The sequence below is a fragment of the Taudactylus pleione genome, unplaced genomic scaffold (assembly GCF_031769625.1).
Source record: "Taudactylus pleione unplaced genomic scaffold, aTauple2 ptg000016l, whole genome shotgun sequence".
NCBI lineage: Eukaryota > Metazoa > Chordata > Amphibia > Anura > Myobatrachidae > Taudactylus > Taudactylus pleione.
The window spans coordinates 16,529,113-16,555,915 of NW_028284418.1; the positions used below are offsets into that span (position 1 = coordinate 16,529,113).

General features: G+C 32.9%; 11 non-coding genes across 11 annotated transcripts; all 11 read right to left on the bottom strand.

The window, feature by feature from the left end:
• Window positions 1-846: 846 nt before the first annotated feature.
• TRNAL-AAG (transfer RNA leucine (anticodon AAG)) lies at window positions 847-928 on the bottom strand. The gene has a single exon. It is a non-coding gene; the product is annotated as a tRNA-Leu (tRNA).
• A 1,341-nt stretch (window positions 929-2,269) lies between these two features.
• On the bottom strand, window positions 2,270-2,351 carry TRNAL-AAG (transfer RNA leucine (anticodon AAG)). Its single transcript has one exon. It is a non-coding gene; the product is annotated as a tRNA-Leu (tRNA).
• A 1,341-nt stretch (window positions 2,352-3,692) lies between these two features.
• TRNAL-AAG (transfer RNA leucine (anticodon AAG)) lies at window positions 3,693-3,774 on the bottom strand. The gene has a single exon. It is a non-coding gene; the product is annotated as a tRNA-Leu (tRNA).
• A 1,342-nt stretch (window positions 3,775-5,116) lies between these two features.
• TRNAL-AAG (transfer RNA leucine (anticodon AAG)) lies at window positions 5,117-5,198 on the bottom strand. The gene has a single exon. It is a non-coding gene; the product is annotated as a tRNA-Leu (tRNA).
• Window positions 5,199-8,096: 2,898 nt separating this feature from the next.
• TRNAL-AAG (transfer RNA leucine (anticodon AAG)) lies at window positions 8,097-8,178 on the bottom strand. Its single transcript has one exon. It is a non-coding gene; the product is annotated as a tRNA-Leu (tRNA).
• A 5,600-nt stretch (window positions 8,179-13,778) lies between these two features.
• Window positions 13,779-13,860, bottom strand: TRNAF-AAA (transfer RNA phenylalanine (anticodon AAA)). The gene has a single exon. It is a non-coding gene; the product is annotated as a tRNA-Phe (tRNA).
• Window positions 13,861-15,202: 1,342 nt separating this feature from the next.
• TRNAL-AAG (transfer RNA leucine (anticodon AAG)) lies at window positions 15,203-15,284 on the bottom strand. Its single transcript has one exon. It is a non-coding gene; the product is annotated as a tRNA-Leu (tRNA).
• A 2,761-nt stretch (window positions 15,285-18,045) lies between these two features.
• TRNAL-AAG (transfer RNA leucine (anticodon AAG)) lies at window positions 18,046-18,127 on the bottom strand. Its single transcript has one exon. It is a non-coding gene; the product is annotated as a tRNA-Leu (tRNA).
• A 4,158-nt stretch (window positions 18,128-22,285) lies between these two features.
• Window positions 22,286-22,367, bottom strand: TRNAF-AAA (transfer RNA phenylalanine (anticodon AAA)). The gene has a single exon. It is a non-coding gene; the product is annotated as a tRNA-Phe (tRNA).
• Window positions 22,368-23,708: 1,341 nt separating this feature from the next.
• TRNAF-AAA (transfer RNA phenylalanine (anticodon AAA)) lies at window positions 23,709-23,790 on the bottom strand. Its single transcript has one exon. It is a non-coding gene; the product is annotated as a tRNA-Phe (tRNA).
• A 1,340-nt stretch (window positions 23,791-25,130) lies between these two features.
• TRNAL-AAG (transfer RNA leucine (anticodon AAG)) lies at window positions 25,131-25,212 on the bottom strand. The gene has a single exon. It is a non-coding gene; the product is annotated as a tRNA-Leu (tRNA).
• Window positions 25,213-26,803: the final 1,591 nt, after the last annotated feature.

A 26,803-nucleotide genomic window follows, 5' to 3' on the forward strand; every position in this document is an offset into this window, starting at 1 on the left:
TACTTTAGGAAACCACTTTGATATAAGTCACTGAATCTTCTCCTTTTCAGTTGGTTAATATCTGATCAATCATCAGTTGATGATAAATAGTTTTAAACTACTGCATGTGACAGCTTAAGTTGTGCTTCCACCAACCAAAATTAGCTTCTTTTATACCTTATCTACTTTAGGAAACCACTTTGATATATATCACTGGATCTTCTCCTTAGAGAATAAGTATGGCAGCAGTGGGATTTGATTCCAGCGGCTTGAATAGCTCTGTCATCCTACAACCTGCTGTACACTTTAAAATATGTTTGCACTCATATCTGGATTGTCATTCAAAACATTACCCAAAGTCAGGAAAAGCTGAGATAAAATGCAAAAGAAGCCAGGTACATTTAACAAGTAATATTTATATTTGACTTCAAATTTCCTTCATTTAGCGCAACTGATGTATCCAAACAACTTTGAAGAATTATTCAAATGCATAAAATAGACAGCTGTGAGATTAAAATCCAGAGTGATAGGAAAGTTAGAGAAATCAGAATATAAATCCATCAATTTATACCAATGAGTCACGTTGCCAACATTTCCATCTCTAATTGTATGATAAGACAACTCAGTAATTAAATATTAGTTATGATATTACTTCTAATTCCTTCATGCCAACTTAATTATGGCTCATCTTGACTGTTAGCAGATAACATTTTTAAAACATTTGTGAAGTCTCTTGTAACAATGATGAACTGTTGAGTAGCTAGAGGAATCTTCCACCAACAAATTTCAGCTGGGTAATGTCCTATCTAATGGAAAAAAAGAATCACTTTGACATCAATAACTGGCCTATTCTTTGTATAATAAAAATGGCAGCAGTGGGATTTGAACCCACGCCTCTGAAGAGACTGGAGCCTTAATCCAGCACCTTAGACCGCTCAGCCATGCTACCACATGTGCATATCATTAGGATAGCTCACAGATCTAGAACATCAAAATTAAAGGGTTTTTTGTTTTAAAGTATTAATTGAAAAGATGTCAGCAAAGGTTAAAAGAAAGTTCATTATTAAACATAAAATCGATGAGAAATTCATATTTTTTATTGAATTGCATTTTGTTTATTTTCATTGAAATAAGAAAAGAAATTGAGATGCATGAAGTAATAAAATATTAGTTCTGATAGGGCACAAAATTACTTCATGCAAAATTAAAATTTGAATATCTTTACTGTTAGCAGATATCATTATTTTTAAGGTTTGAGAAGACTGTTGCAACTATGATGAACTGTTTAGAACTCGGTGACTAATGCAGGACACTATCACCAACCTTTTTCAGTTGGTTAATATCTGATCAATCATGAAATGATAATAAATTGTTTTGAACTACTGCATGTGACAGCTTAAGGTGTGCTTCCACCAACCAAATGTAGCTTCTTTTATACCTTATCTACTTTAGGAAACCACTTTGATATAAGTCACTGAATCTTCTCCTTTTCAGTTGGTTAATATCTGATCAATCATCAGTTGATGATAAATTGTTTTAAACTACTGCATGTGACAGCTTAAGGTGTGCTTCCACCAACCAAATTTAGCTTCTTTTATACCTTATCTACTTTAGGAAACCACTTTGATATATATCACTGGATCTTCTCCTTGGAGAATAAATATGGCAGCAGTGGGATTTGATTCCAACGGCTTGAATACCTCTGTCATCCTACAACCTGCTGTACACTTTAAAATATTTTAGCTCTCATATCTGGAATGTCATTCAAAACTTTACCCAAAGTCAGAAAAAGCTGAGATAAAATGCAAAAGAAGCCAGGTACATTTAACAAGTAATGATTATATTTGACTTCAAATTTCCTTCATTTAGTGCAACTGATGTATCCAAACAACTTTGAAGTATTATTCAACTGCCTAAAATAGACAGCTGTGAGATGAAAATCCAGAGTGATAGGAAAGTTAGAGAAATCGGAATATAAATCCATCAATTTATACCAATGAGTCACGTTGCCAACATTTCCATCTCTAATTGTATGATAAGACAACTCAGTAATTAAATATTAGTTATGATATTACTTCTAAATACCTCATGCCAACTTAATTTTGGCTCATCTTGACTGTTAGCAGATAACATTTTTAAAACATTTGGGAAGTTTCTTGTAACAATGATGAACTGTTGAGTAGCTATTGGAATCTTCCACCAACAAATTTCAGCTGGGTAATGTCCTATCTAATGGAAAAAAAGAATCACTTTGACATCAATAACTGGCCTACTCTTTGTATAATAAATATGGCAGCAGTGGGAGTTGAACCCACGTCTCCGAAGAGACTGGAGCCTTAATCCAGCGCCTTAGACCGCTCGGCCATGCTACCACATTTGCATATCATTAGGATAGCTCACAGATCTAGAACATCAAAATTAAAGGGTTTTTTGTTTTAAAGTATTAATTGAAAAGATGTCAGCAAAGGTTAAAAGAAAGTTCATTATTAAACATAAAATCGATGAGAAATACATAATTTTTATTGAATTGCATTTTGTTTATTTTCATTGAAATAACAAAAGAAATTGAGATGCATGAAGTAATAAAATATTAGTTCTGATAGGGCACATAATTACTTCATGCAAAATTAAAATTTGAATATCTTTACTGTTTGCAGATATCATTATTTTTAAGGTTTGAGAAGACTGTTGCAACTATGATGTACTGTTTAGAACTCGGTGACTAATGCAGGACACTATCACCAACCTTTTTCAGTTGGTTAATATCTGATCAATCATGAATTGATAATAAATTGTTTTGAACTACTGCATGTGACAGCTTAAGGTGTGCTTCCACCAACCAAATGTAGCTTCTTTTATACCTTATCTACTTTAGGAAACCACTTTGATATAAGTCACTGAATCTTCTCCTTTTCAGTTGGTTAATATCTGATCAATCATCAGTTGATGATAAATAGTTTTAAACTACTGCATGTGACAGCTTAAGTTGTGCTTCCACCAACCAAATTTAGCTTCTTTTATACCTTATCTACTTTAGGAAACCACTTTGATATATATCACTGGATCTTCTCCTTAGAGAATAAGTATGGCAGCAGTGGGATTTGATTCCAGCGGCTTGAATAGCTCTGTCATCCTACAACCTGCTGTACACTTTAAAATATGTTTGCACTCATATCTGGATTGTCATTCAAAACATTACCCAAAGTCAGGAAAAGCTGAGATAAAATGCAAAAGAAGCCAGGTACATTTAACAAGTAATATTTATATTTGACTTCAAATTTCCTTCATTTAGCGCAACTGATGTATCCAAACAACTTTGAAGTATTATTCAAATGCATAAAATAGACAGCTGTGAGATTAAAATCCAGAGTGATAGGAAAGTTAGAGAAATCAGAATATAAATCCATCAATTTATACCAATGAGTCACGTTGCAAACATTTCCATCTCTAATTGTATGATAAGACAACTCAGTAATTAAATATTAGTTATGATATTACTTCTAATTCCTTCATGCCAACTTAATTATGGCTCATCTTGACTGTTAGCAGATAACATTTTTAAAACATTTGTGAAGTCTCTTGTAACAATGATGAACTGTTGAGTAGCTAGAGGAATCTTCCACCAACAAATTTCAGCTGGGTAATGTCCTATCTAATGGAAAAAAAGAATCACTTTGACATCAATAACTGGCCTATTCTTTGTATAATAAAAATGGCAGCAGTGGGATTTGAACCCACGCCTCTGAAGAGACTGGAGCCTTAATCCAGCACCTTAGACCGCTCAGCCATGCTACCACATGTGCATATCATTAGGATAGCTCACAGATCTAGAACATCAAAATTAAAGGGTTTTTTGTTTTAAAGTATTAATTGAAAAGATGTCAGCAAAGGTTAAAAGAAAGTTCATTATTAAACATAAAATTGATGACAAATTCATATTTTTTATTGAATTGCATTTTGTTTATTTTCATTGAAATAACAAAAGAAATTGAGATGCATGAAGTAATAAAATGTTAGTTCTGATAGGGCACATAATTACTTCATGCAAAATTAAAATTTGAATATCTTTACTGTTTGCAGATATCATTATTTTTAAGGTTTGAGAAGACTGTTGCAACTATGATGAACTGTTTAGAACTCGGTGACTAATGCAGGACACTATCACCAACCTTTTTCAGTTGGTTAATATCTGATCAATCATGAATTGATAATAAACTGTTTTGAACTACTGCATGTGACAGCTTAAGGTGTGCTTCCACCAACCAAATGTAGCTTCTTTTATACCTTATCTACTTTAGGAAACCACTTTGATATAAGTCACTGAATCTTCTCCTTTTCAGTTGGTTAATATCTGATCAATCATCAGTTGATGATAAATTGTTTTAAACTACTGCATGTGACAGCTTAAGTTGTGCTTCCACCAACCAAATTTAGCTTCTTTTATACCTTATCTACTTTAGGAAACCACTTTGATATATATCACTGGATCTTCTCCTTGGAGAATAAATATGGCAGCAGTGGGATTTGATTCCAGCGGCTTGAATAGCTCTGTCATCCTACAACCAGCTGTACACTTTAAAATATTTTAGCTCTCATATCTGGAATGTCATTCAAAACTTTACCCAAAGTCAGGAAAAGCTGAGATAAAATGCAAAAGAAGCCAGGTACATTTAACAAGTAATGATTATATTTGACTTCAAATTTCCAACATTTAGTGCAACTGATGTATGCAAACCACTTTGAAGTATTATTCAAATGCCTAAAATAGACAGCTGTGAGATTAAAATCCAGAGAGATAGGAAAGTTAGAGAAATCAGAATATAAATCCATCAATTTATACCAATGAGTCACGTTGCCAACATTTCCATCTCTAATTGTATGATAAGACCACTCAGTAATTAAATATTAGTTATGATATTACTTCTAATTACTTCATGCCAACTTAATTTTGGCTCATCTTTACTGTTAGCAGATAACATTTTTAAAACATTTGGGAAGTCTCTTGTAACAATGATGAACTGTTGAGTAGCTAGAGGAATCTTCCACCAACCAACTTCAGCTGGGTAACATCCTATCTAATGGAAAAAAAAGAATCACTTTGACATCAATAACTGGCCTACTCTTTGTATAATAAATATGGCAGCAGTGGGATTTGAACCCACGCCTGCGAAGAGACTGGAGCCTTAATCCAGCGCCTTACACCGCTCTGCCATGCTACCACATGTGCATGTTGATAGGATAGCTCACAGATCTAGAACATCAAAATTAAAGGGTTTTTTGTTTTAAAGTATTAATTGAAAAGATGTCAGCAAAGGTTAAAAGAAAGTTCATTATCAAACATAAAATCGATGAGAAATTCATATTTTTTATTGAATTGCATTTTGTTTCTTTTCTTTAAAATAACAAAAGAAATTGAGATGCATGAAGTAGTAAAATATTAGTTCTGATAGGGCACATAATTACTTCATGCAAGATTAAAATTTGAATATCTTTACTGTTAGCAGATATCATTATTTTAAAGGTTTGAGAAGACTGTTGCAACTAAGATGAACTGTTTAGAACTCGGTGACTAATGCAGGACACTATCACCAACCTTTTTCAGTTGGTTAATATCTGATCAATGATGAATTGATAATAAATTGTTTTGAACTACTGCATGTGACAGCTTAAGGTGTGCTTCCACCAAATGTAGCTTCTTTTATACCTTATCTACTTTAGGAAACCACTTTGATATAAGTCACTGAATCTTCTCCTTTTCAGTTGGTTAATATCTGATCAATCATCAGTTGATGATAAATTGTTTTAAACTACTGCATGTGACAGCATAAGTTGTGCTTCCACCAACCAAATTTAGCTTCTTTTATACCTTATCTACGTTAGGAAACCACTTTGATATATATCACTGGATCTTCTCCTTTTCAGTTGGTTAATATCTGATCAATCATCAGTTGATGATAAATTGTTTTAAACTACTGCATGTGACAGCATAAGTTGTGCTTCCACCAACCAAATTTAGCTTCTTTTATACCTTATCTACTTTAGGAAACCACTTTGATATATATCACTGGATCTTCTCCTTGGAGAATAAATATGGCAGCAGTGGGATTTGATTCCAGCGGCTTGAATAGCTCTGTCATCCTACAACCTGCTGTACACTTTAAAATATTTTAGCCCTCATATCTGGAATGTCATTCAAAACTTTACCGAAAGTCAGGAAAAAATGAGATAAAATGCAAAAGAAGCCAGGTACATTTAACAAGTAATGATTATATTTGATTTCAAATTTCTTCATTTAGCGCAACTGATGTATCCAAACAACTTTGAAGTATAATTCAAATGCCTAAAATAGACAGCTGTGAGATTAAAATCCAGAGAGATAGAAAAGTTAGAGAAATCGGAATATAAATCCATCAATTTATACCAATGAGTCACGTTGCCAACATTTCCATCTCTAATTGTATGATAAGGCCACTCAGTAATTAAATATTAGTTATGATATTACTTCTAATTACTTCATGCCAACTTAATTTTGGCTCATCTTTACTGTTAGCAGATAACATTTTTAAAACATTTGGGAAGTTTCTTGTAACAATGATGAACTGTTGAGTAGCTAGAGGAATCTTCCACCAACCAACTTCAGCTGGGTAACATCCTATCTAATGGAAAAAAAGAATCACTTTGACATCAATAAATATGGCAGCAGTGGGATTTGAACCCACGCTTCCAAAGAGACTGGAGCCTTAATCCAGCGCCTTACTCCGCTCTGCCATGCTACCACATGGGCACATCATTAGGATAGCTCACAGATCTAGAACATCAAAATTAAACGGTTTTTTGTTTTAAAGTATTAATTGAAAAGATGTCAGCAAAGGTTAAAAGAAAGTTCATTATTAAACAAAAAATCGATGAGAAATTCAGATTTTTTTTTTTATTGCATTTTGTTTATTTTCATTGAAATAACAAAAGAAATTGAGATGCATGAAGTAATAAAATATTAGTTCTGATAGGGCACATAATTGCTTCATGCAAAATTAAAATTTGAATATCTTTATTGTTAGCAGATATCATTATTTTAAAGGTTTGAGAAGACTGTTGCAACTATGATGAACTGTTTAGAACTTGGTGGCTAATGCAGGATACTATCACCAACCTTTTTCAGTTGGTTAATATCTGATCAATCATCAATTGATGATAAATTGTTTTGAACTACTGCATGTGACAGCTTAAGGTGTGCTTCCACCAACCAAATTTAGCTTCTTTTATACATTATCTACTTTAGGAAACCACTTTGATATATATCACTGGATCTTCTCCTTTTCAGTTGGTTAATTTCTGATCAATCATCAATTGATCATAAATTGTTTTGAACTACTGCATGTGACAGCTTAAGGTGTGCTTCCACCAACCAAATTTAGCTTCTTTTATACCCTATCTACTTTAGGAAACCACTTTGATATATATCACTGAATCTTCTCCTTGGAGAATAAATATGGCAGCAGTGGGATTTGATTCCAGCGGCTTGAATAGCTCTGTCATCCTACAACCTGCTGTACACTTTAAAATATTTTAGCTCTCATATCTGGAATGTCATTCAAAACTTTACCAAAAATCAGGAAAAGCTGAGATAAAATGCAAAAGAAGCCAGGTACATTTAACAAGTAATGATTATATTTGACTTCAAATTTCCTTCATTTAGTGCAACTGATGTATCCAAACAACTTTGAAGTATTATTCAAATGCCTAAAATAGACAGCTGTGAGATTAAAATCCAGAGAGATAGAAAAGTTAGAGAAATCGGAATATAAATCCATCAATTTATACCAATGAGTCACGTTGCCAACATTTCCATCTCTAATTGTATGATAAGACCACTCAGTAATTAAATATTAGTTATGATATTACTTCTAATTCCTTCATGCCAACTTAATTTTGGCTCATCTTTACTGTTAGCAGATAACATTTTTAAAACATTTGGGAAGTCTCTTGTAACAATGATGAACTGTTGAGTAGCTAGAGGAATCTTCCACCAACAAATTTCAGCTGGGTAATGTCCTATCTAATGGAAAAAAAGAATCACTTTGACATCAATAACTGGCCTACTCTTTGTATAATAAATATGGCAGCAGTGGGATTTGAACCAACGCCTCCGAAGAGACTGGAGCCTTAATCCAGCGCCTTAGACCGCTCGGCCATGCTACCACATGAGCATACCATTAGGATAGCTCACAGATCTAGAACATCAAAATTAAAGGGTTTTTTGTTTTAAAGTATTAATTGAAAAGATTTCAGCAAAGGTTAAAAGAAAGTTCATTATTAAACATAAAATTGATGAGAAATTCATATTTTTTATTGAATTGCATTTTGTTTATTTTCATTGAAATAAGAAAAGAAATTGAGATGCATGAAGTAATAAAATATTAGTTCTGATAGGGCACATAATTACTTCATGCAAAATTAAAATTTGAATATCTTTACTGTTAGCAGATATCATTATTGTTAAGGTTTGAGAAGACTGTTGCAACTATGATGAACTGTTTAGAACTCGGTGACTAATGTAGGACACTATCACCAACCTTTTTCAGTTGGTTAATATCTGATCAATCATGAATTGATAATAAATTGTTTTGAACTACTGCATGTGACAGCTTAAGGTGTGCTTCCACCAACCAAATGTAGCTTCTTTTATACCTTATCTACTTTAGGAAACCACTTTGATATAAGTCACTGAATCTTCTCCTTTTCAGTTGGTTAATATCTGATCAATCATCAGTTGATGATAAATTGTTTTAAACTACTGCATGTGACAGCTTAAGGTGTGCTTCCACCAACCAAATTTAGCTTCTTTTATACCTTATCTACTTTAGGAAACCACTTTGATATCTATCACTGGATCTTCTCCTTGGAGAATAAATATGGCAGCAGTGGGATTTGATTCCAACGGCTTGAATAGCTCTGTCATCCTACAACCTGCTGTACACTTTAAAATATTTTAGCTCTCATATCTGGAATGTCATTCAAAACTTTACCCAAAGTCAGTAAAAGCTAAGATAAAATGGAAAAGAAGCCAGGTACATTTAACAATTAATGATTATATTTGACTTCAAATTTCCTTCATTTAGCGCAACTGATGTATCCAAACAACTTTGAAGTATTATGCAAATGCCTAAAATAGACAGCTGTGAGATTAAAATCCAGAGTGATAGGAAAGTTAGAGAAATCGGAATATAAATCCATCAATTTATACCAATGAGTCATGTTGCCAACATTTCCATCTCTAATTGTATGATAAGACAACTCAGTAATTAAATATTAGTTATGATATTACTTCTAATTACTTCATGCCAACTTAATTTTGGCTCATCTTGACTGTTAGCAGATAACATTTTTAAAACATTTGGGAAGTCTCTTGTAACAATGATGAACTGTTGAGTAGCTAGAGGAATCTTCCACCAAAAAATTTCAGCTGGGTAATGTCCTATCTAACGGAAAAAAAGAATCACTTTGACATCAATAACTGGCCTACTCTTTGTATAATAAATATGGCAGCAGTGGGATTTGAACCCATGCCTGCGAAGAGACTGGAGCTTTAATCCAGCGCCTTAGACTGCTTGGCCATGCTACCACATGGGCACATCATTAGGATAGCTCACAGATCTAGAACATCAAAATTAAAGGTTTTTTTGTTTTAAAGTATTAATTGAAAAGATGTCAGCAAAGGTTAAAAGAAAGTTCATTATTAAACATAAAATCGATGAGAAATTCATATTTTTTATTGAGTTGCATTTTGTTTATTTTCATTGAAATAACAAAAGAAATTGAGATGCATGAAGTAGTAAAATATTAGTTCTGATAGGGCACATAATTACTTCATGCAAACTTAAAATTTGAATATCTTTACTGTTAGCAGATATCATTATATTAAAGGTTTGAGAAGACTGTTGCAACTATGATGAACTGTTTAGAACTCGGTGACTAATGCAGGATACTATCACCATCCTTTTTCAATTGGTTAATATCTGATCAATCATGAATTGATGATAAATTGCTTTGAACTACTGCATGTGACAGCTTAAGGTGTGCTTCCACCAACCAAATGTAGCTTCTTTTATACCTTATCTACTTTAGGAAACCACTTTGATATAAGTCACTGGATCTTCTCCTTTTCAGTTGGTTAATATCTGATCAATCATCAGTTGATGATAAATTGTTTTAAACTACTGCATGTGACAGCTTAAGGTGTGCTTCCACCAACCAAATTTAGCTTCTTTTATACCTTATCTACTTTAGGAAACCACTTTAATATATATCACTGGATCTTCTCCTTGGAGAATAAATATGGCAGCAGTGTGATTTGATTCCAGCGGCTTGAATAGCTCTGTCATCCTACAACCTGCTGTACACTTTAAAATATTTTAGCTCTCATATCTGGAATGTCATTCAAAACTTTACCCAAAGTCAGGAAAAGCTGAGATAAAATGCAAAAGAAGCCAGGTACATTTAACAAGTAATGATTATATTTGACTTCAAATTTCCTTCATTTAGCGCAACTGATGTATCCAAACAACTTTGAAGTATTATTCAAATGCCTAAAATAGACAGCTGTGAGATTAAAATCCAGAGTGATAGGAAAGTTAGAGAAATCGGAATATAAATCCATCAATTTATACCAATGAGTCACGTTGCCAACATTTCCATCTCTAATTGTATGATAAGACCACTCAGTAATTAAATATTAGTTATGATATTACTTCTAATTACTTCATGCCAACTTAATTTTGGCTCATCTTTACTGTTAGCAGATAACATTTTTAAAACATTTGGGAAGTCTCTTGTAAAAATGATGAACTGTTGAGTAGCTAGAGGAATCTTCCACCAACCAACTTCAGCTGGGTCCTATCTAAAGGAAAAAAATAATCACTTTGACATCAATAACTGGCCTACTCTTTGAATAATAAATATGGCAGCAGTGGGATTTGAACCCACGCCACCGAAAAGAGTGGAGCCTTAATCCAGCGCGTTAGACCGCTCGGCCATGCTACCACATGGGCACATCATTAGGATAGCTCACAGATCTAAAACATCAAAATTAAAGGTTTTTTTGTTTTAAAGTATTAATTGAAAAGATGTCAGCAAAGGTTAAAAGAAAGTTCATTATTAAACATAAAATCGATGAGAAATTCATATTTTTTATTGAGTTGCATTTTGTTTATTTTCATTGAAATAACAAAAGAAATTGAGATGCATGAAGTAGTAAAATATTAGTTCTGATAGGGCACATAATTACTTCATGCAAACTTAAAATTTGAATATCTTTACTGTTAGCAGATATCATTATATTAAAGGTTTGAGAAGACTGTTGCAACTATGATGAACTGTTTAGAACTCGGTGACTAATGCAGGATACTATCACCATCCTTTTTCAATTGGTTAATATCTGATCAATCATGAATTGATGATAAATTGCTTTGAACTACTGCATGTGACAGCTTAAGGTGTGCTTCCACCAACCAAATGTAGCTTCTTTTATACCTTATCTACTTTAGGAAACCACTTTGATATAAGTCACTGGATCTTCTCCTTTTCAGTTGGTTAATATCTGATCAATCATCAGTTGATGATAAATTGTTTTAAACTACTGCATGTGACAGCTTAAGGTGTGCTTCCACCAACCAAAATTAGCTTCTTTTATACCTTATCTACTTTAGGAAACCACTTTAATATATATCACTGGATCTTCTCCTTGGAGAATAAATATGGCAGCAGTGGGATTTGATTCCAGCGGCTTGAATAGCTCTGTCATCCTACAACCTGCTGTACACTTTAAAATATTTTAGCTCTCATATCTGGAATGTCATTCAAAACTTTACCCAAAGTCAGGAAAAGCTGAGATAAAATGCAAAAGAAGCCAGGTACATTTAACAAGTAATGATTATATTTGACTTCAAATTTCCTTCATTTAGCGCAACTGATGTATCCAAACAACTTTGAAGTATTATTCAAATGCCTAAAATAGACAGCTGTGAGATTAAAATCCAGAGTGATAGGAAAGTTAGAGAAATCGGAATATAAATCCATCAATTTATACCAATGAGTCACGTTGCCAACATTTCCATCTCTAATTGTATGATAAGACCACTCAGTAATTAAATATTAGTTATGATATTACTTCTAATTACTTCATGCCAACTTAATTTTGGCTCATCTTTACTGTTAGCAGATAACATTTTTAAAACATTTGGGAAGTCTCTTGTAAAAATGATGAACTGTTGAGTAGCTAGAGGAATCTTCCACCAACCAACTTCAGCTGGGTCCTATCTAAAGGAAAAAAATAATCACTTTGACATCAATAACTGGCCTACTCTTTGAATAATAAATATGGCAGCAGTGGGATTTGAACCCACGCCACCGAAAAGAGTGGAGCCTTAATCCAGCGCGTTAGACCGCTCGGCCATGCTACCACATGTGCATGTTGTTAGAATAGCTCATAGATCTAGAACATCAAAATTAAAGTTTTTTTTGTTTTAAAGTATTAATTGAAAAGATGTCAGCAAAGGTTAAAAGAAAGTTCATTATTAAACATAAAATCGATGAGAAATTCATATTTTTTATTGAATTGCATTTTGTTTATTTTCATTGAAATAACAAAAGAAATTGAGATGCATGAAGTAATAAAATATTAGTTCTGATAGGGCACATAATTGCTTCATGCAAAATTAAAATTTGAATATCTTTATTGTTAGCAGATATCATTATTTTAAAGGTTTGAGAAGACTGTTGCAACTATGATGAACTGTTTAGAACTTGGTGGCTAATGCAGAATACTATCACCAACCTTTTTCAGTTGGTTAATATCTGATCAATCATCAATTGATGATAAATTGTTATGAACTACTGCATGTGACAGCTTAAGGTGTGATTCCACCAACCAAATTTAGCTTCTTTTATACATTATCTACTTTAGGAAACCACTTTGATATATATCACTGGATCTTCTCCTTTTCAGTTGGTTAATATCTGATCAATCATCAATTGATGATAAATTGTTTTGAACTACTGCATGTGACAGCTTAAGGTGTGCTTCCACCAACCAAATTTAGCTTCTTTTATACCCTATCTACTTTAGGAAACCACTTTGATATATATCACTGGATCTTCTCCTTGGAGAATAAATATGGCAGCAGTGGGATTTGATTCCAGCGGCTTGAATAGCTCTGTCATCCTACAACCTGCTGTACACTTTAAAATATTTTAGCTCTCATATCTGGAATGTCATTCAAAACTTTACCGAAAATCAGGAAAAGCTGAGATAAAATGCAAAAGAAGCCAGGTAAATTTAACAAGTAATGATTATATTTGACTTCAAATTTCCTTCATTTAGTGCAACTGATGTATCCAAACAACTTTGAAGTATTATTCAAATGCCTAAAATAGACAGCTGTGGGATTAAAATCCAGAGAGATAGAAAAGTTAGAGAAATCGGAATATAAATCCATCAATTTATACCAATGAGTCACGTTGCCAAAATTTCCATCTCTAATTGTATGTTAAGACCACTCAGTAATTAAATATTAGTTATGATATTACTTCTAATTCCTTCATGCCAACTTAATTATGGCTCATCTTTACTGTTAGCAGATAACATTTTTAAAACATTTGCGAAGTCTCTTGTAACAATGATGAACTTTTGAGTAGCTAGAGGAATCTTCCACCAACAAATTTCAGCTGGGTAATGTCCTATCTAACGGAAAAAAAGAATCAAATTGACATCAATAACTGGCCTACTCTTTGTATAATAAATATGGCAGCAGTGGGATTTGAACCCACGCCTCCGAAGAGACTGGAGCTTTAATCCAGCGCCTTAGACTGCTTGGCCATGCTACCACATGGGCACATCATTAGGATAGCTCACAGATCTAGAACATCAAAATTAAAGGGTTTTTTGTTTTAAAGTATTAATTGAAAAGATGTCAGCAAAGGTTAAAAGAAAGTTCATTATTAAACATAAAATCGATGAGAAATTCATATTTTTTATTGAATTGCATTTTGTTTATTTTCATTGAAATAACAAAAGAAATTGAGATGCATGAAGTAATAAAATATTAGTTCTGATAGGGCACATAATTGCTTCATGCAAAATTAAAATTTGAATATCTTTATTGTTAGCAGATATCATTATTTTAAAGGTTTGAGAAGACTGTTGCAACTATGATGAACTGTTTAGAACTTGGTGGCTAATGCAGGATACTATCACCAACCTTTTTCAGTTGGTTAATATCTGATCAATCATCAATTGATGATAAATTGTTTTGAACTACTGCATGTGACAGCTTAAGGTGTGCTTCCACCAACCAAATTTAGCTTCTTTTATACATTATCTACTTTAGGAAACCACTTTGATATATATCACTGGATCTTCTCCTTTTCAGTTGGTTAATTTCTGATCAATCATCAATTGATCATAAATTGTTTTGAACTACTGCATGTGACAGCTTAAGGTGTGCTTCCACCAACCAAATTTAGCTTCTTTTATACCCTATCTACTTTAGGAAACCACTTTGATATATATCACTGGATCTTCTCCTTGGAGAATAAATATGGCAGCAGTGGGATTTGATTCCAGCGGCTTGAATAGCTCTGTCATCCTACAACCTGCTGTACACTTTAAAATATTTTAGCTCTCATATCTGGAATGTCATTCAAAACTTTACCAAAAATCAGGAAAAGCTGAGATAAAATGCAAAAGAAGCCAGGTACATTTAACAAGTAATGATTATATTTGACTTCAAATTTCCTTCATTTAGCGCAACTGATGTATCCAAACAACTTTGAAGTATTATTCAAATGCCTAAAATAGACAGCTGTGAGATTAAAATCCAGAGAGATAGAAAAGTTAGAGAAATCAGAATATAAATCCATCAATTTATACCAATGAGTCACGTTGCCAACATTTCCATCTCTAATTGTATGATAAAGACCACTCAGTAATTAAATATTAGTTATGATATTACTTCTAATTACTTCATGCCAACTTAATTTTGGCTCATCTTTACTGTTAGCAGATAACATTTTAAAACATTTGGGAAGTCTCTTGTAACAATGATGAACTGTTGAGTAGCTAGAGGAATCTTCCACCAACCAACTTCAGCTGGGTAACATCCTATCTAATGGAAAAAAAGAATCACTTTGACATCAATAACTGGCCTACTCTTTGAATAATAAAATATGGCAGCAGTGGGATTTGAACCCACGCCTCCAAAGAGACTGGAGCCTTAATCCAGCGCCTTAGACTGCTCGGCCATGCTACCGCATGTGCATGTTGTTAGAATAGCTCACAGATCTAGAACATCAAAATTAAAGGGTTTTTTGTTTTAAAGTATTAATTGAAAAGATGTCAGCAAAGGTTAAAAGAAAGTTCATTATTAAACATAAAATCGATGAGAAATTCATATTTTTTATTGAATTGCATTTTGTTTATTTTCATTGAAATAACAAAAGAAATTGAGATGCATGAAGTAATAAAATATTAGTTCTGATAGGGCACATAATTGCTTCAAGCAAAAATTAAAATTTGAATATCTTTATTGTTAGCAGATATCATTATTTTAAAGGTTTGAGAAGACTGTTGCAACTATGATGAACTGTTTAGAACTTGGTGGCTAATGCAGGATACTATCACCAACCTTTTTCAGTTGGTTAATATCTGATCAATCATCAATTGATGATAAATTGTTTTGAACTACTGCATGTGACAGCTTAAGGTGTGCTTCCACCAACCAAATTTAGCTTCTTTTATACCTTATCTACTTTAGGAAACCACTTTGATATATATCACTGGATCTTCTCCTTTTCAGTTGGTTAATATCTGATCAATCATCAATTGATGATAAATTGTTTTGAACTACTGCATGTGACAGCTTAAGGTGTGCTTCCACCTACCAAATTTTAGCTTCTTTTATACCTTATCTACTTTAGGAAACCACTTTGATATATATCACTGGATCTTCTCCTTGGAGAATAAAATGGCAGCAGTGGGATTTGATTCCAGTGGCTTGAATAGCTCTGTCATCCTACAACCTGCTGTACACTTTAAAATATTTTAGCTCTCATATCTGGAATGTCAATCAAAACTTTACCCAAAGTCATGAAAAGCTGAGATAAAATGTAAAAGAAGCCAGGTACATTTAACAAGTAATGATTATATTTTGACTTCAAATTTCCTTCATTTAGTGCAACTGATGTATCCAAACAACTTTGAAGTATTATTCAAATGCCTAAAATAGACAGCTGTGAGATTAAAATCCAGAGAGATAAGAAAGTTAGAGAAATCGGAATATAAATCCATCAATTTATACCAATGAGTCACGTTGCCAACATTTCCATCTCTAATTGTATGATAAGGCCACTCAGTAATTAAATATTAGTTATGATATTACTTCTAATTACTTCATGCCAACTTAATTTTGGTTCATCTTTACTGTTAGCAGATAACATTTTTAAAACATTTGGGAAGTCTCTTGTAACAATGATGAACTGTTGAGTAGCTAGAGGAATCTTCCACCAACCAACTTCAGCTGGGTAATATCCTATCTAATAAAAAAAAAGAATCACTTTGACATTAATAACTGGCTACTCTTTGTATAATAAATATCTCTGCAGTGGGATTTGAACCCATGCCTCCGAAGAGACTGGAGCCTAATCCAGCGCCTTAGACCGCTCGGCCATGCTAGCACATGTGCATGTCGTTAGGATCCTCACAGATCTAGAACATCAAAATTAAAGGTTTTTTTGTTTTAAAGTATTAATTGAAAAGATGTCAGCAAAGGTTAAAAGAAAGTTCATTATCTAACATAAAATCGATGAGAAATTCATATTTTTTATTGAATTGCATTTGTTTATTTTCTTTGAAATAACAAAGAAATTGAGATGCATGAAGTAGTAAAATATTATTTCTGATAGGGCACATAATTACTTCATGCAAGATTAAAATTTGAATATCTTTACTGTTAGCAGATATCATTATTTTTAAGGTTTGAGAAGACTGTTGCAACTATGATGAACTGTTTAGAACTCGGTGACTAATGCAGGACACTATCACCAACCTTTTTCAGTTGGTTAATATCTGATCAATGATGAATTGATAATAAATTGTTTTGAACTACTGCATGTGACAGCTTAAGGTGTGCTTCCACCAACCAAATGTAGCTTCTTTTATACCTTATCTACTTTAGGAAACCACTTTGATATAAGTCACTGAATCTTCTCCTTTTCAGTTGGTTATATCTGATCAATCATCAGTTGATGATAAATTGTTTTAAAACTACTGCATGTGACAGCTTAAGTTGTGCTTCCACCAACCAAATTTAGCTTCTTTTATACCTTATCTACTTTAGGAAACCACTTTGAGATATATCACTGGATCTTCTCCTTAGAGAATAAGTATGGCAGCAGTGGGATTTGATTCCAGCGGCTTGAATAGCTCTGTCATCCTACAACCTGCTGTACACTTTAAAATATTTTAGCTCTCATATCTGGATAGTCATTCAAAACATTACCCAAAGTCAGGAAAAGCTGAGATAAAATGCAAAAGAAGCCAGGTACATTTAACAAGTAATATTTATATTTGACTTCAAATTTCCTTCATTTAGCGCAACTGATGTATCCAAACAACTTTGAAGTATTATTCAAATGCCTAAAATAGACAGCTGTGAGATTAAAATCCAGAGTGATAGGAAAGTTAGAGAAATCAGAATATAAATCCATCAATTTATACCAATGAGTCATGTTGCCAACATTTCCATCTCTAATTGTATGATAAGACAACTCAGTAATTAAATATTAGTTATGATATTACTTCTAAATACTTCATGCCAAATTAATTTTGGCTCATCTTGACTGTTAGCAGATAACATTTTTAAAACATTTGGGAAGTCTCTTGTAACAATGATGAACTGTTGAGTAGCTAGAGGAATCTTCCACCAACAAATTTCAGCTGGGTAATGTCCTATCTAATGGAAAAAAAGAATCACTTTGACATCAATAACTGGCCTATTCTTTGTATAATAAATATGGCAGCAGTGGGATTTGAACCCACGCCTCTGAAGAGACTGGAGCCTTAATCCAGCACCTTAGACCGCTCAGCCATGCTACCACATGTGCATTTCATTAGGATAGCTCACAGATCTAGAACATCAAAATTAAAGGGTTTTTTGTTTTAAAGTATTAATTGAAAAGATGTCAGCAAAGGTTAAAAGAAAGTTCATTATTAAACATAAAATCGATGACAAAATAATATTATTTTTTGAATTGCATTTAGTTTATTTTCATTGAAATAACAAAAGAAATTGAGATGCATGAAGTAATAAAATATTAGTTCTGATAGGGCACATAATTACTTCATGCAAAATTAAAATTTGAATATCTTTACTGTTTGCAGATATCATTATTTTTAAGGTTTGAGAAGACTGTTGCAACTATGATGAACTGTTTAGAACTCGGTGACTAATGCAGGACACTATCACCAACCTTTTTCAGTTGGTTAATATCTGATCAATCATGAATTGATAATAAACTGTTTTGAACTACTGCATGTGACAGCTTAAGGTGTGCTTCCACCAACCAAATGTAGCTTCTTTTATACCTTATCTACTTTAGGAAACCACTTTGATATAAGTCACTGAATCTTCTCCTTTTCAGTTGGTTAATATCTGATCAATCATCAGTTGATGATAAATTGTTTTAAACTACTGCATGTGACAGCATAAGTTGTGCTTCCACCAACCAAATTTAGCTTATTTTATACCTTATCTACTTTAGGAAACCACTTTGATATATATCACTGGATCTTCTCCTTGGAGAATAAATATGGCAGCAGTGGGATTTGATTCCAGCGGCTTGAATAGCTCTGTCATCCTACAACCTGCTGTACACTTTAAAATATTTTAGCTCTCATATCTGGAATGTCATTCAAAACTTTACCGAAAGTCAGGAAAAGCTGAGATAAAATGCAAAAGAAGCCTTGTACAATTAACAAGTAATGATTATATTTGACTTCAAATTTCCTTCATTTAGTGCAACTGATGTATCCAAACAACTTTGAAGTATTATTCAAATGCCTAAAATAGACAGCTGTGAGATTAAAAATCAAGAAAGATAGGAAAGTTAGAGAAATCGGAATTTAAATCCATCAATTTATACCAATGAGTCACGTTGCCAACATTTCCATCTCTAATTGTATGATAAGGCCACTCAGTAATTAAATATTAGTTATGATATTACTTCTAATTACTTCATGCCAACTTAATTTTGGCTCATTTTTACTGTTAGCAGATAACATTTTTAAAACATTTGGGAAGTCTCTTGTAAAAATGATGAACTGTTGAGTAGCTAGAGGAATCTTCCACCAACCAACTTCAGCTGGGTCCTATCTAATGGAAAAAAATAATCACTTTGACATCAATAACTGGCCTACTCTTTGAATAATAAATATGGCAGCAGTGGGATTTGAACCCATGCCTCCAAAGAGACTGGATCCTTAATCCAGCGCCTTAGAATGCTCGGCCATGCTACCGCATGTGCATGTTGTTAGAATAGCTCACAGATCTAGAACATCAAAATTAAAGGGTTTTTTGTTTTAAAGTATTAATTGAAAAGATGTCAGCAAAGGTTAAAAGAAAGTTCATTATTAAACATAAAATCGATGAGAAATTCATATTTTTTATTGAATTGCATTTTGTTTATTTTCATTGAAATAACAAAAGAAATTGAGATGCATGAAGTAATAAAATATTAGTTCTGATAGGGCACATAATTGCTTCAAGCAAAATTAAAATTTGAATATCTTTATTGTTAGCAGATATCATTATTTTAAAGGTTTGAGAAGACTGTTGCAACTATGATGAACTGTTTAGAACTTGGTGGCTAATGCAGGATACTATCACCAACCTTTTTTAGTTGGTTAATATCTGATCAATCATCAATTGATGAAAAATTGTTTTGAACTACTGCATGTGACAGCTTAAGGTGTGCTTCCACCAACCAAATTTAGCTTCTTTTATACCTTATCTACTTTAGGAAACCACTTTAATATATATCACTGGATCTTCTCCTTTTCAGTTGGTTAATATCTGATCAATCATCAATTGATGATAAATTGTTTTGAACTACTGCATGTGACAGCTTAAGGTGTGCTTCCACCAACCAAATTTAGCTTCTTTTATACCTTATCTACTTTAGGAAACCACTTTGATATATATCACTGGATCTTCTCCTTGGAGAATAAATATGGCAGCAGTGGGATTTGATTCCAGTGGCTTGAATAGCTCTGTCATCCTACAACCTGCTGTACACTTTAAAATATTTTATCTCTCATATCTGGAATGTCATTCAAAACTTTACCCAAAGTCATGAAAAGCTGAGATAAAATGTAAAAGAAGCCAGATACATTTAACAAGTAATGATTATATTTGACTTCAAATTTCCTTCATTTAGTGCAACTGATGTATACAAACAACTTTGAAGTATTATTCAAATGCCTAAAATAGACAGCTGTGAGATTAAAATCCAGAGAGATAGTAAAGTTAGAGAAATCGGAATATAAATCCATCAATTTATACCAATGAGTCACGTTGCCAACATTTCCATCTCTAATTGTATGATAAGGCCACTCAGTAATTAAATATTAGTTATGATATTACTTCTAATTACTTAATGCCAACTTAATTTTGGCTCATCTTTACTGTTAGCAGATAACATTTTTAAAACATTTGGGAAGTTTCTTGTAAAAATGATGAACTGTTGAGTAGCTAGAGGAATCTTCCACCAACCAACTTCAGCTGGGTAATATCCTATTTAATAAAAAAAAAGAATCACTTTGACATCAATAACTGGCTGCAGTGGGATATGAACCCATGCCTCTGAAGAGACTGGAGCCTTAATCCAGCGCCTTAGACCGCTCGGCCATGATACCACATGTGCATATCATTAGGATAGCTCACAGATCTAGAACATCAAAATTAAAGGGTTTTTTGTTTTAAAGTATTAATTGAAAAGATGTCAGCAAAGGTTAAAAGAAAGTTCATTATTAAACATAAAATCGATGACAAATTCATATTTTTTATTGAATTGCATTTTGTTTATTTTCATTGAAATAACAAAAGAAATTGAGATGCATGAAGTAATAAAATTTTAGTTCTGATAGGGCACATAATTACTTCATGCAAAATTAAAATTTGAATATCTTTACTGTTTGCAGATATCATTATTTTTAAGGTTTGAGAAGACTGTTGCAACTATGATGAACTGTTTAGAACTCGGTGACTAATGCAGAACACGATCACCAACCTTTTTCAGTTGGTTAATATCTGATCAATCATGAATTGATAATAAACTGTTTTGAACTACTGCATGTGACAGCTTAAGGTGTGCTTCCACCAACCAAATGTAGCTTCTATTATACCTTATCTACTTTAGGAAACCACTTTGATATAAGTCACTGAATCTTCTCCTTTTCAGTTGGTTAATATCTGATCAATCATCAGTTGATGATAAATTGTTTTAAACTACTGCATGTGACAGCTTAAGTTGTGCTTCCACCAACCAAATTTAGCTTCTTTTATACCTTATCTACTTTAGGAAACCACTTTGATATATATCACTGGATCTTCTCCTTGGAGAATAAATATGGCAGCAGTGGGATTTGATTCCAGCGGCTTGAATAGCTCTGTCATCCTACAACCAGCTGTACACTTTAAAATATTTTAGCTCTCATATCTGGAATGTCATTCAAAACTTTACCCAAAGTCAGGAAAAGCTGAGATAAAATGCAAAAGAAGCCAGGTACATTTAACAAGTAATGATTATATTTGACTTCAAATTTCCTTCATTTAGTGCAACTGATGTATGCAAACAACTTTGAAGTATTATTCAAATGCCTAAAATAGACAGCTGTGAGATTAAAATCCAGAGAGAAAGGAAAGGTAGAGAAATCGGAATATAAATCCATCAATTTATACCAATGAGTCACGTTGCCAACATTTCCATCTCTAATTGTATGATAAGACCACTCAGTAATTAAATATTAGTTATGATATTACTTCTAATTACTTCATGCCAACTTAATTTTGGCTCATCTTTACTGTTAGCAGATAACATTTTTAAAACATTTGGGAAGTCTTTTGTAACAATGATGAACTGTTGAGTAGCTAGAGGAATCTTCCACCAACAAATTTCAGCTGGGTAATGTCCTATCTAACGGAAAAAAAGAATCACTTTGACATCAATAACTGGCCTACTCTTTGTATAATAAATATGGCAGCAGTGGGATTTGAACCCACGCCTCCAAAGAGACTTGAGCTTTAATCTAGCGCCTTAGACCGCTTGGCCATGCTACCACATGGGCACATCATTAGGATAGCTCACAGATCTAGAACATCAAAATTAAACGGTTTTTTGTTTTAAAGTATTAATTGAAAAGATGTCAGCAAAGGTTAAAAGAAAGTTCATTATTAAACATAAAATCGATGAGAAATTCAGATTTTTTTTTTTATTGCATTTTGTTTATTTTCATTGAAATAACAAAAGAAATTGAGATGCATGAAGTAATAAAATATTAGTTCTGATAGGGCACATAATTGCTTCATGCAAAATTAAAATTTGAATATCTTTATTGTTAGCAGATATCATTATTTTAAAGGTTTGGGAAGACTGTTGCAACTATGATGAACTGTTTAGAACTTGGTGGCTAATGCAGGATACTATCACCAACCTTTTTCAGTTGGTTAATATCTGATCAATCATCAATTGATGATAAATTGTTTTGAACTACTGCATGTGACAGCTTAAGGTGTGCTTCCACCAACCAAATTTAGCTTCTTTTATACATTATCTACTTTAGGAAACCACTTTGATATATATCACTGGATCTTCTCCTTTTCAGTTGGTTAATTTCTGATCAATCATCAATTGATCATAAATTGTTTTGAACTACTGCATGTGACAGCTTAAGGTGTGCTTCCACCAACCAAATTTAGCTTCTTTTATACCCTATCTACTTTAGGAAACCACTTTGATATATATCACTGGATCTTCTCCTTGGAGAATAAATATGGCAGCAGTGGGATTTGATTCCAGCGGCTTGAATAGCTCTGTCATCCTACAACCTGCTGTACACTTTAAAATATTTTAGCTCTCATATCTGGAATGTCATTCAAAACTTTACCAAAAATCAGGAAAAGCTGAGATAAAATGCAAAAGAAGCCAGGTACATTTAACAAGTAATGATTATATTTGACTTCAAATTTCCTTCATTTAGTGCAACTGATGTATCCAAACAACTTTGAAGTATTATTCAAATGCCTAAAATAGACAGCTGTGAGATTAAAATCCAGAGAGATAGAAAAGTTAGAGAAATCGGAATATAAATCCATCAATTTATACCAATGAGTCACGTTGCCAACATTTCCATCTCTAATTGTATGATAAGACCACTCAGTAATTAAATATTAGTTATGATATTACTTCTAATTCCTTCATGCCAACTTAATTTTGGCTCATCTTTACTGTTAGCAGATAACATTTTTAAAACATTTGGGAAGTCTCTTGTAACAATGATGAACTGTTGAGTAGCTAGAGGAATCTTCCACCAACCAACTTCAGCTGGGTAGTATCCTATCTAATGGAAAAAAAGAATCACTTTGACATCAATAACTGGCCTACTCTTTGTATAATAAATATGGCAGCAGTGGGATTTGAACCCATGCCTGCGAAGAGACTGGAGCTTTAATCCAGCGCCTTAGACCGCTTGGCCATGCTACCACATGGGCACATCATTAGGATAGCTCACAGATCTAGAACATCAAAATTAAAGGTTTTTTTGTTTTAAAGTATTAATTGAAAAGATGTCAGCAAAGGTTAAAAGAAAGTTCATTATTAAACATAAAATCAATGAGAAATTCATATTTTTTATTGAGTTGCATTTTGTTTATTTTCATTGAAATAACAAAAGAAATTGAGATGCATGAAGTAGTAAAATATTAGTTCTGATAGGGCACATAATTACTTCATGCAAACTTAAAATTTGAATATCTTTACTGTTAGCAGATAACATTATATTAAAGGTTTGAGAAGACTGTTGCAACTATGATGAACTGTTTAGAACTTGGTGGCTAATGCAGGATACTATCACCATCCTTTTTCAGTTGGTTAATATCTGATCAATCATGAATTGATGATAAATTGTTTTGAACTACTGCATGTGACAGCTTAAGGTGTGCTTCCACCAACCAAATGTAGCTTCTTTTATACCTTATCTACTTTAGGAAACCACTTTGATATAAGTCACTGGATCTTCTCCTTTTCAGTTGGTTAATATCTGATCAATCATCAGTTGATGATAAATTGTTTTAAACTACTGCATGTGACAGCTTAAGGTGTGCTTCCACCAACCAAATTTAGCTTCTTTTATACCTTATCTTCTTTAGGAAACCACTTTGATATATATCACTGGATCTTCTCCTTGGAGAATAAATATGGCAGCAGTGGGATTTGATTCCAGTGGCTTGAATAGCTCTGTCATCCTACAACCTGCTGTACACTTTAAAATATTTTAGCTCTCATATCTGGAATGTCATTCAAAACTTTACCCAAAGTCAGGAAAAGCTGAGATAAAATGCAAAAGAAGCCAGGTACATTTAACAAGTAATGATTATATTTGACTTCAAATTTCCTTCATTTAGTGCAACTGATGTATCCAAACAACTTTGAAGTATTATTCAAATGCCTAAAATAGACAGCTGTGAGATTAAAATCCAGAGTGATAGGAAAGTTAGAAAAATCGGAATATAAATCCATCAATTTATACCAATGAGTCACGTTGCCAACATTTCCATCTCTAATTGTATGATAAGACAACTCAGTAATTAAATATTAGTTATGATATTACTTCTAATTACTTCAGCCAACTTAATTTTGGCTCATCTTTACTGTTAGCAGATAACATTTTTAAAACATTTGGGAAGTCTCTTGTAACAATGATGAACTGTTGAGTAGCTAGAGGAATCTTCCACCAACAAATTTCAGCTGGGTAATGTCCTATCTAATGGAAAAAAAGAATCACTTTGACATCAATAACTGGCCTACTGTTTGTATAATAAACATGGCAGCAGTGGGATTTGAACCAACGCCTCCAAAGAGACTGGAGCCTTAATCCAGCGCCTTAGACCGCTCGGCCATGCTACCACATGAGCATACCATTAGGATAGCTCACAGATCTAGAACATCAAAATTAAAGGGTTTTTTGTTTTAAAGTATTAATTGAAAAGATTTCAGCAAAGGTTAAAAGAAAGTTCATTATTAAACATAAAATTGATGAGAAATTCATATTTTTTATTGAATTGCATTTTGTTTATTTTCATTGAAATAAGAAAAGAAATTGAGATGCATGAAGTAATAAAATATTAGTTCTGATAGGGCACATAATTACTTCATGCAAAATTAAAATTTGAATATCTTTACTGTTAGCAGATATCATTATTGTTAAGGTTTGAGAAGACTGTTGCAACTATGATGAACTGTTTAGAACTCGGTGACTAATGTAGGACACTATCACCAACCTTTTTCAGTTGGTTAATATCTGATCAATCATGAATTGATAATAAATTGTTTTGAACTACTGCATGTGACAGCTTAAGGTGTGCTTCCACCAACCAAATTTAGCTTCTTTTATACATTATCTACTTTAGGAAACCACTTTGATATATATCACTGGATCTTCTCCTTTTCAGTTGGTTAATTTCTGATCAATCATCAATTGATCATAAATTGTTTTGAACTACTGCATGTGACAGCTTAAGGTGTGCTTCCACCAACCAAATTTAGCTTCTTTTATACCCTATCTACTTTAGGAAACCACTTTGATATATATCACTGGATCTTCTCCTTGGAGAATAAATATGGCAGCAGTGGGATTTGATTCCAGCGGCTTGAATAGCTCTGTCATCCAACAACCTGCTGTACACTTTAAAATATTTTAGCTCTCATATCTGGAATGTCATTCAAAACTTTACCAAAAATCAGGAAAAGCTGAGATAAAATGCAAAAGAAGCCAGGTACATTTAACAAGTAATGATTATATTTGACTTCAAATTTCCTTCATTTAGCGCAACTGATGTATCCAAACAACTTTGAAGTATTATTCAAATGCCTACAATAGACAGCTGTGAGATTAAAATCCAGAGAGATAGAAAAGTTAGAGAAATCAGAATATAAATCCATCAATTTATACCAATGAGTCACGTTGCCAACATTTCCATCTCTAATTGTATGACAAGACCACTCAGTAATTAAATATTAGTTATGATATTACTTCTAATTCCTTCATGCCAACTTAATTTTGGCTCATCTTTACTGTTAGCAGATAACATTTTTAAAACATTTGGGAAGTCTCTTGTAACAATGATGAACTTTTGAGTAGCTAGAGGAATCTTCCACCAACCAACTTCAGCTGGGTAATATCCTATCTAATGGAAAAAAAGAATCAGTTTGACATCAATAACTGGCCTACTCTTTGTATAATAAATATGGCAGCAGTGGGATTTGAACCCATGCCTGCGAAGAGACTTGAGCTTTAATCCAGCGCCTTAGACCGCTTGGCCATGCTACCACATGGGCACATCATTAGGATAGCTCACAGATCTAGAACATCAAAATTAAAGGTTTTTTTGTTTTAAAGTATTAATTGAAAAGATGTCAGCAAAGGTTAAAAGAAAGTTCATTATTAAACATAAAATCAATGAGAAATTCATATTTTTTATTGAGTTGCATTTTGTTT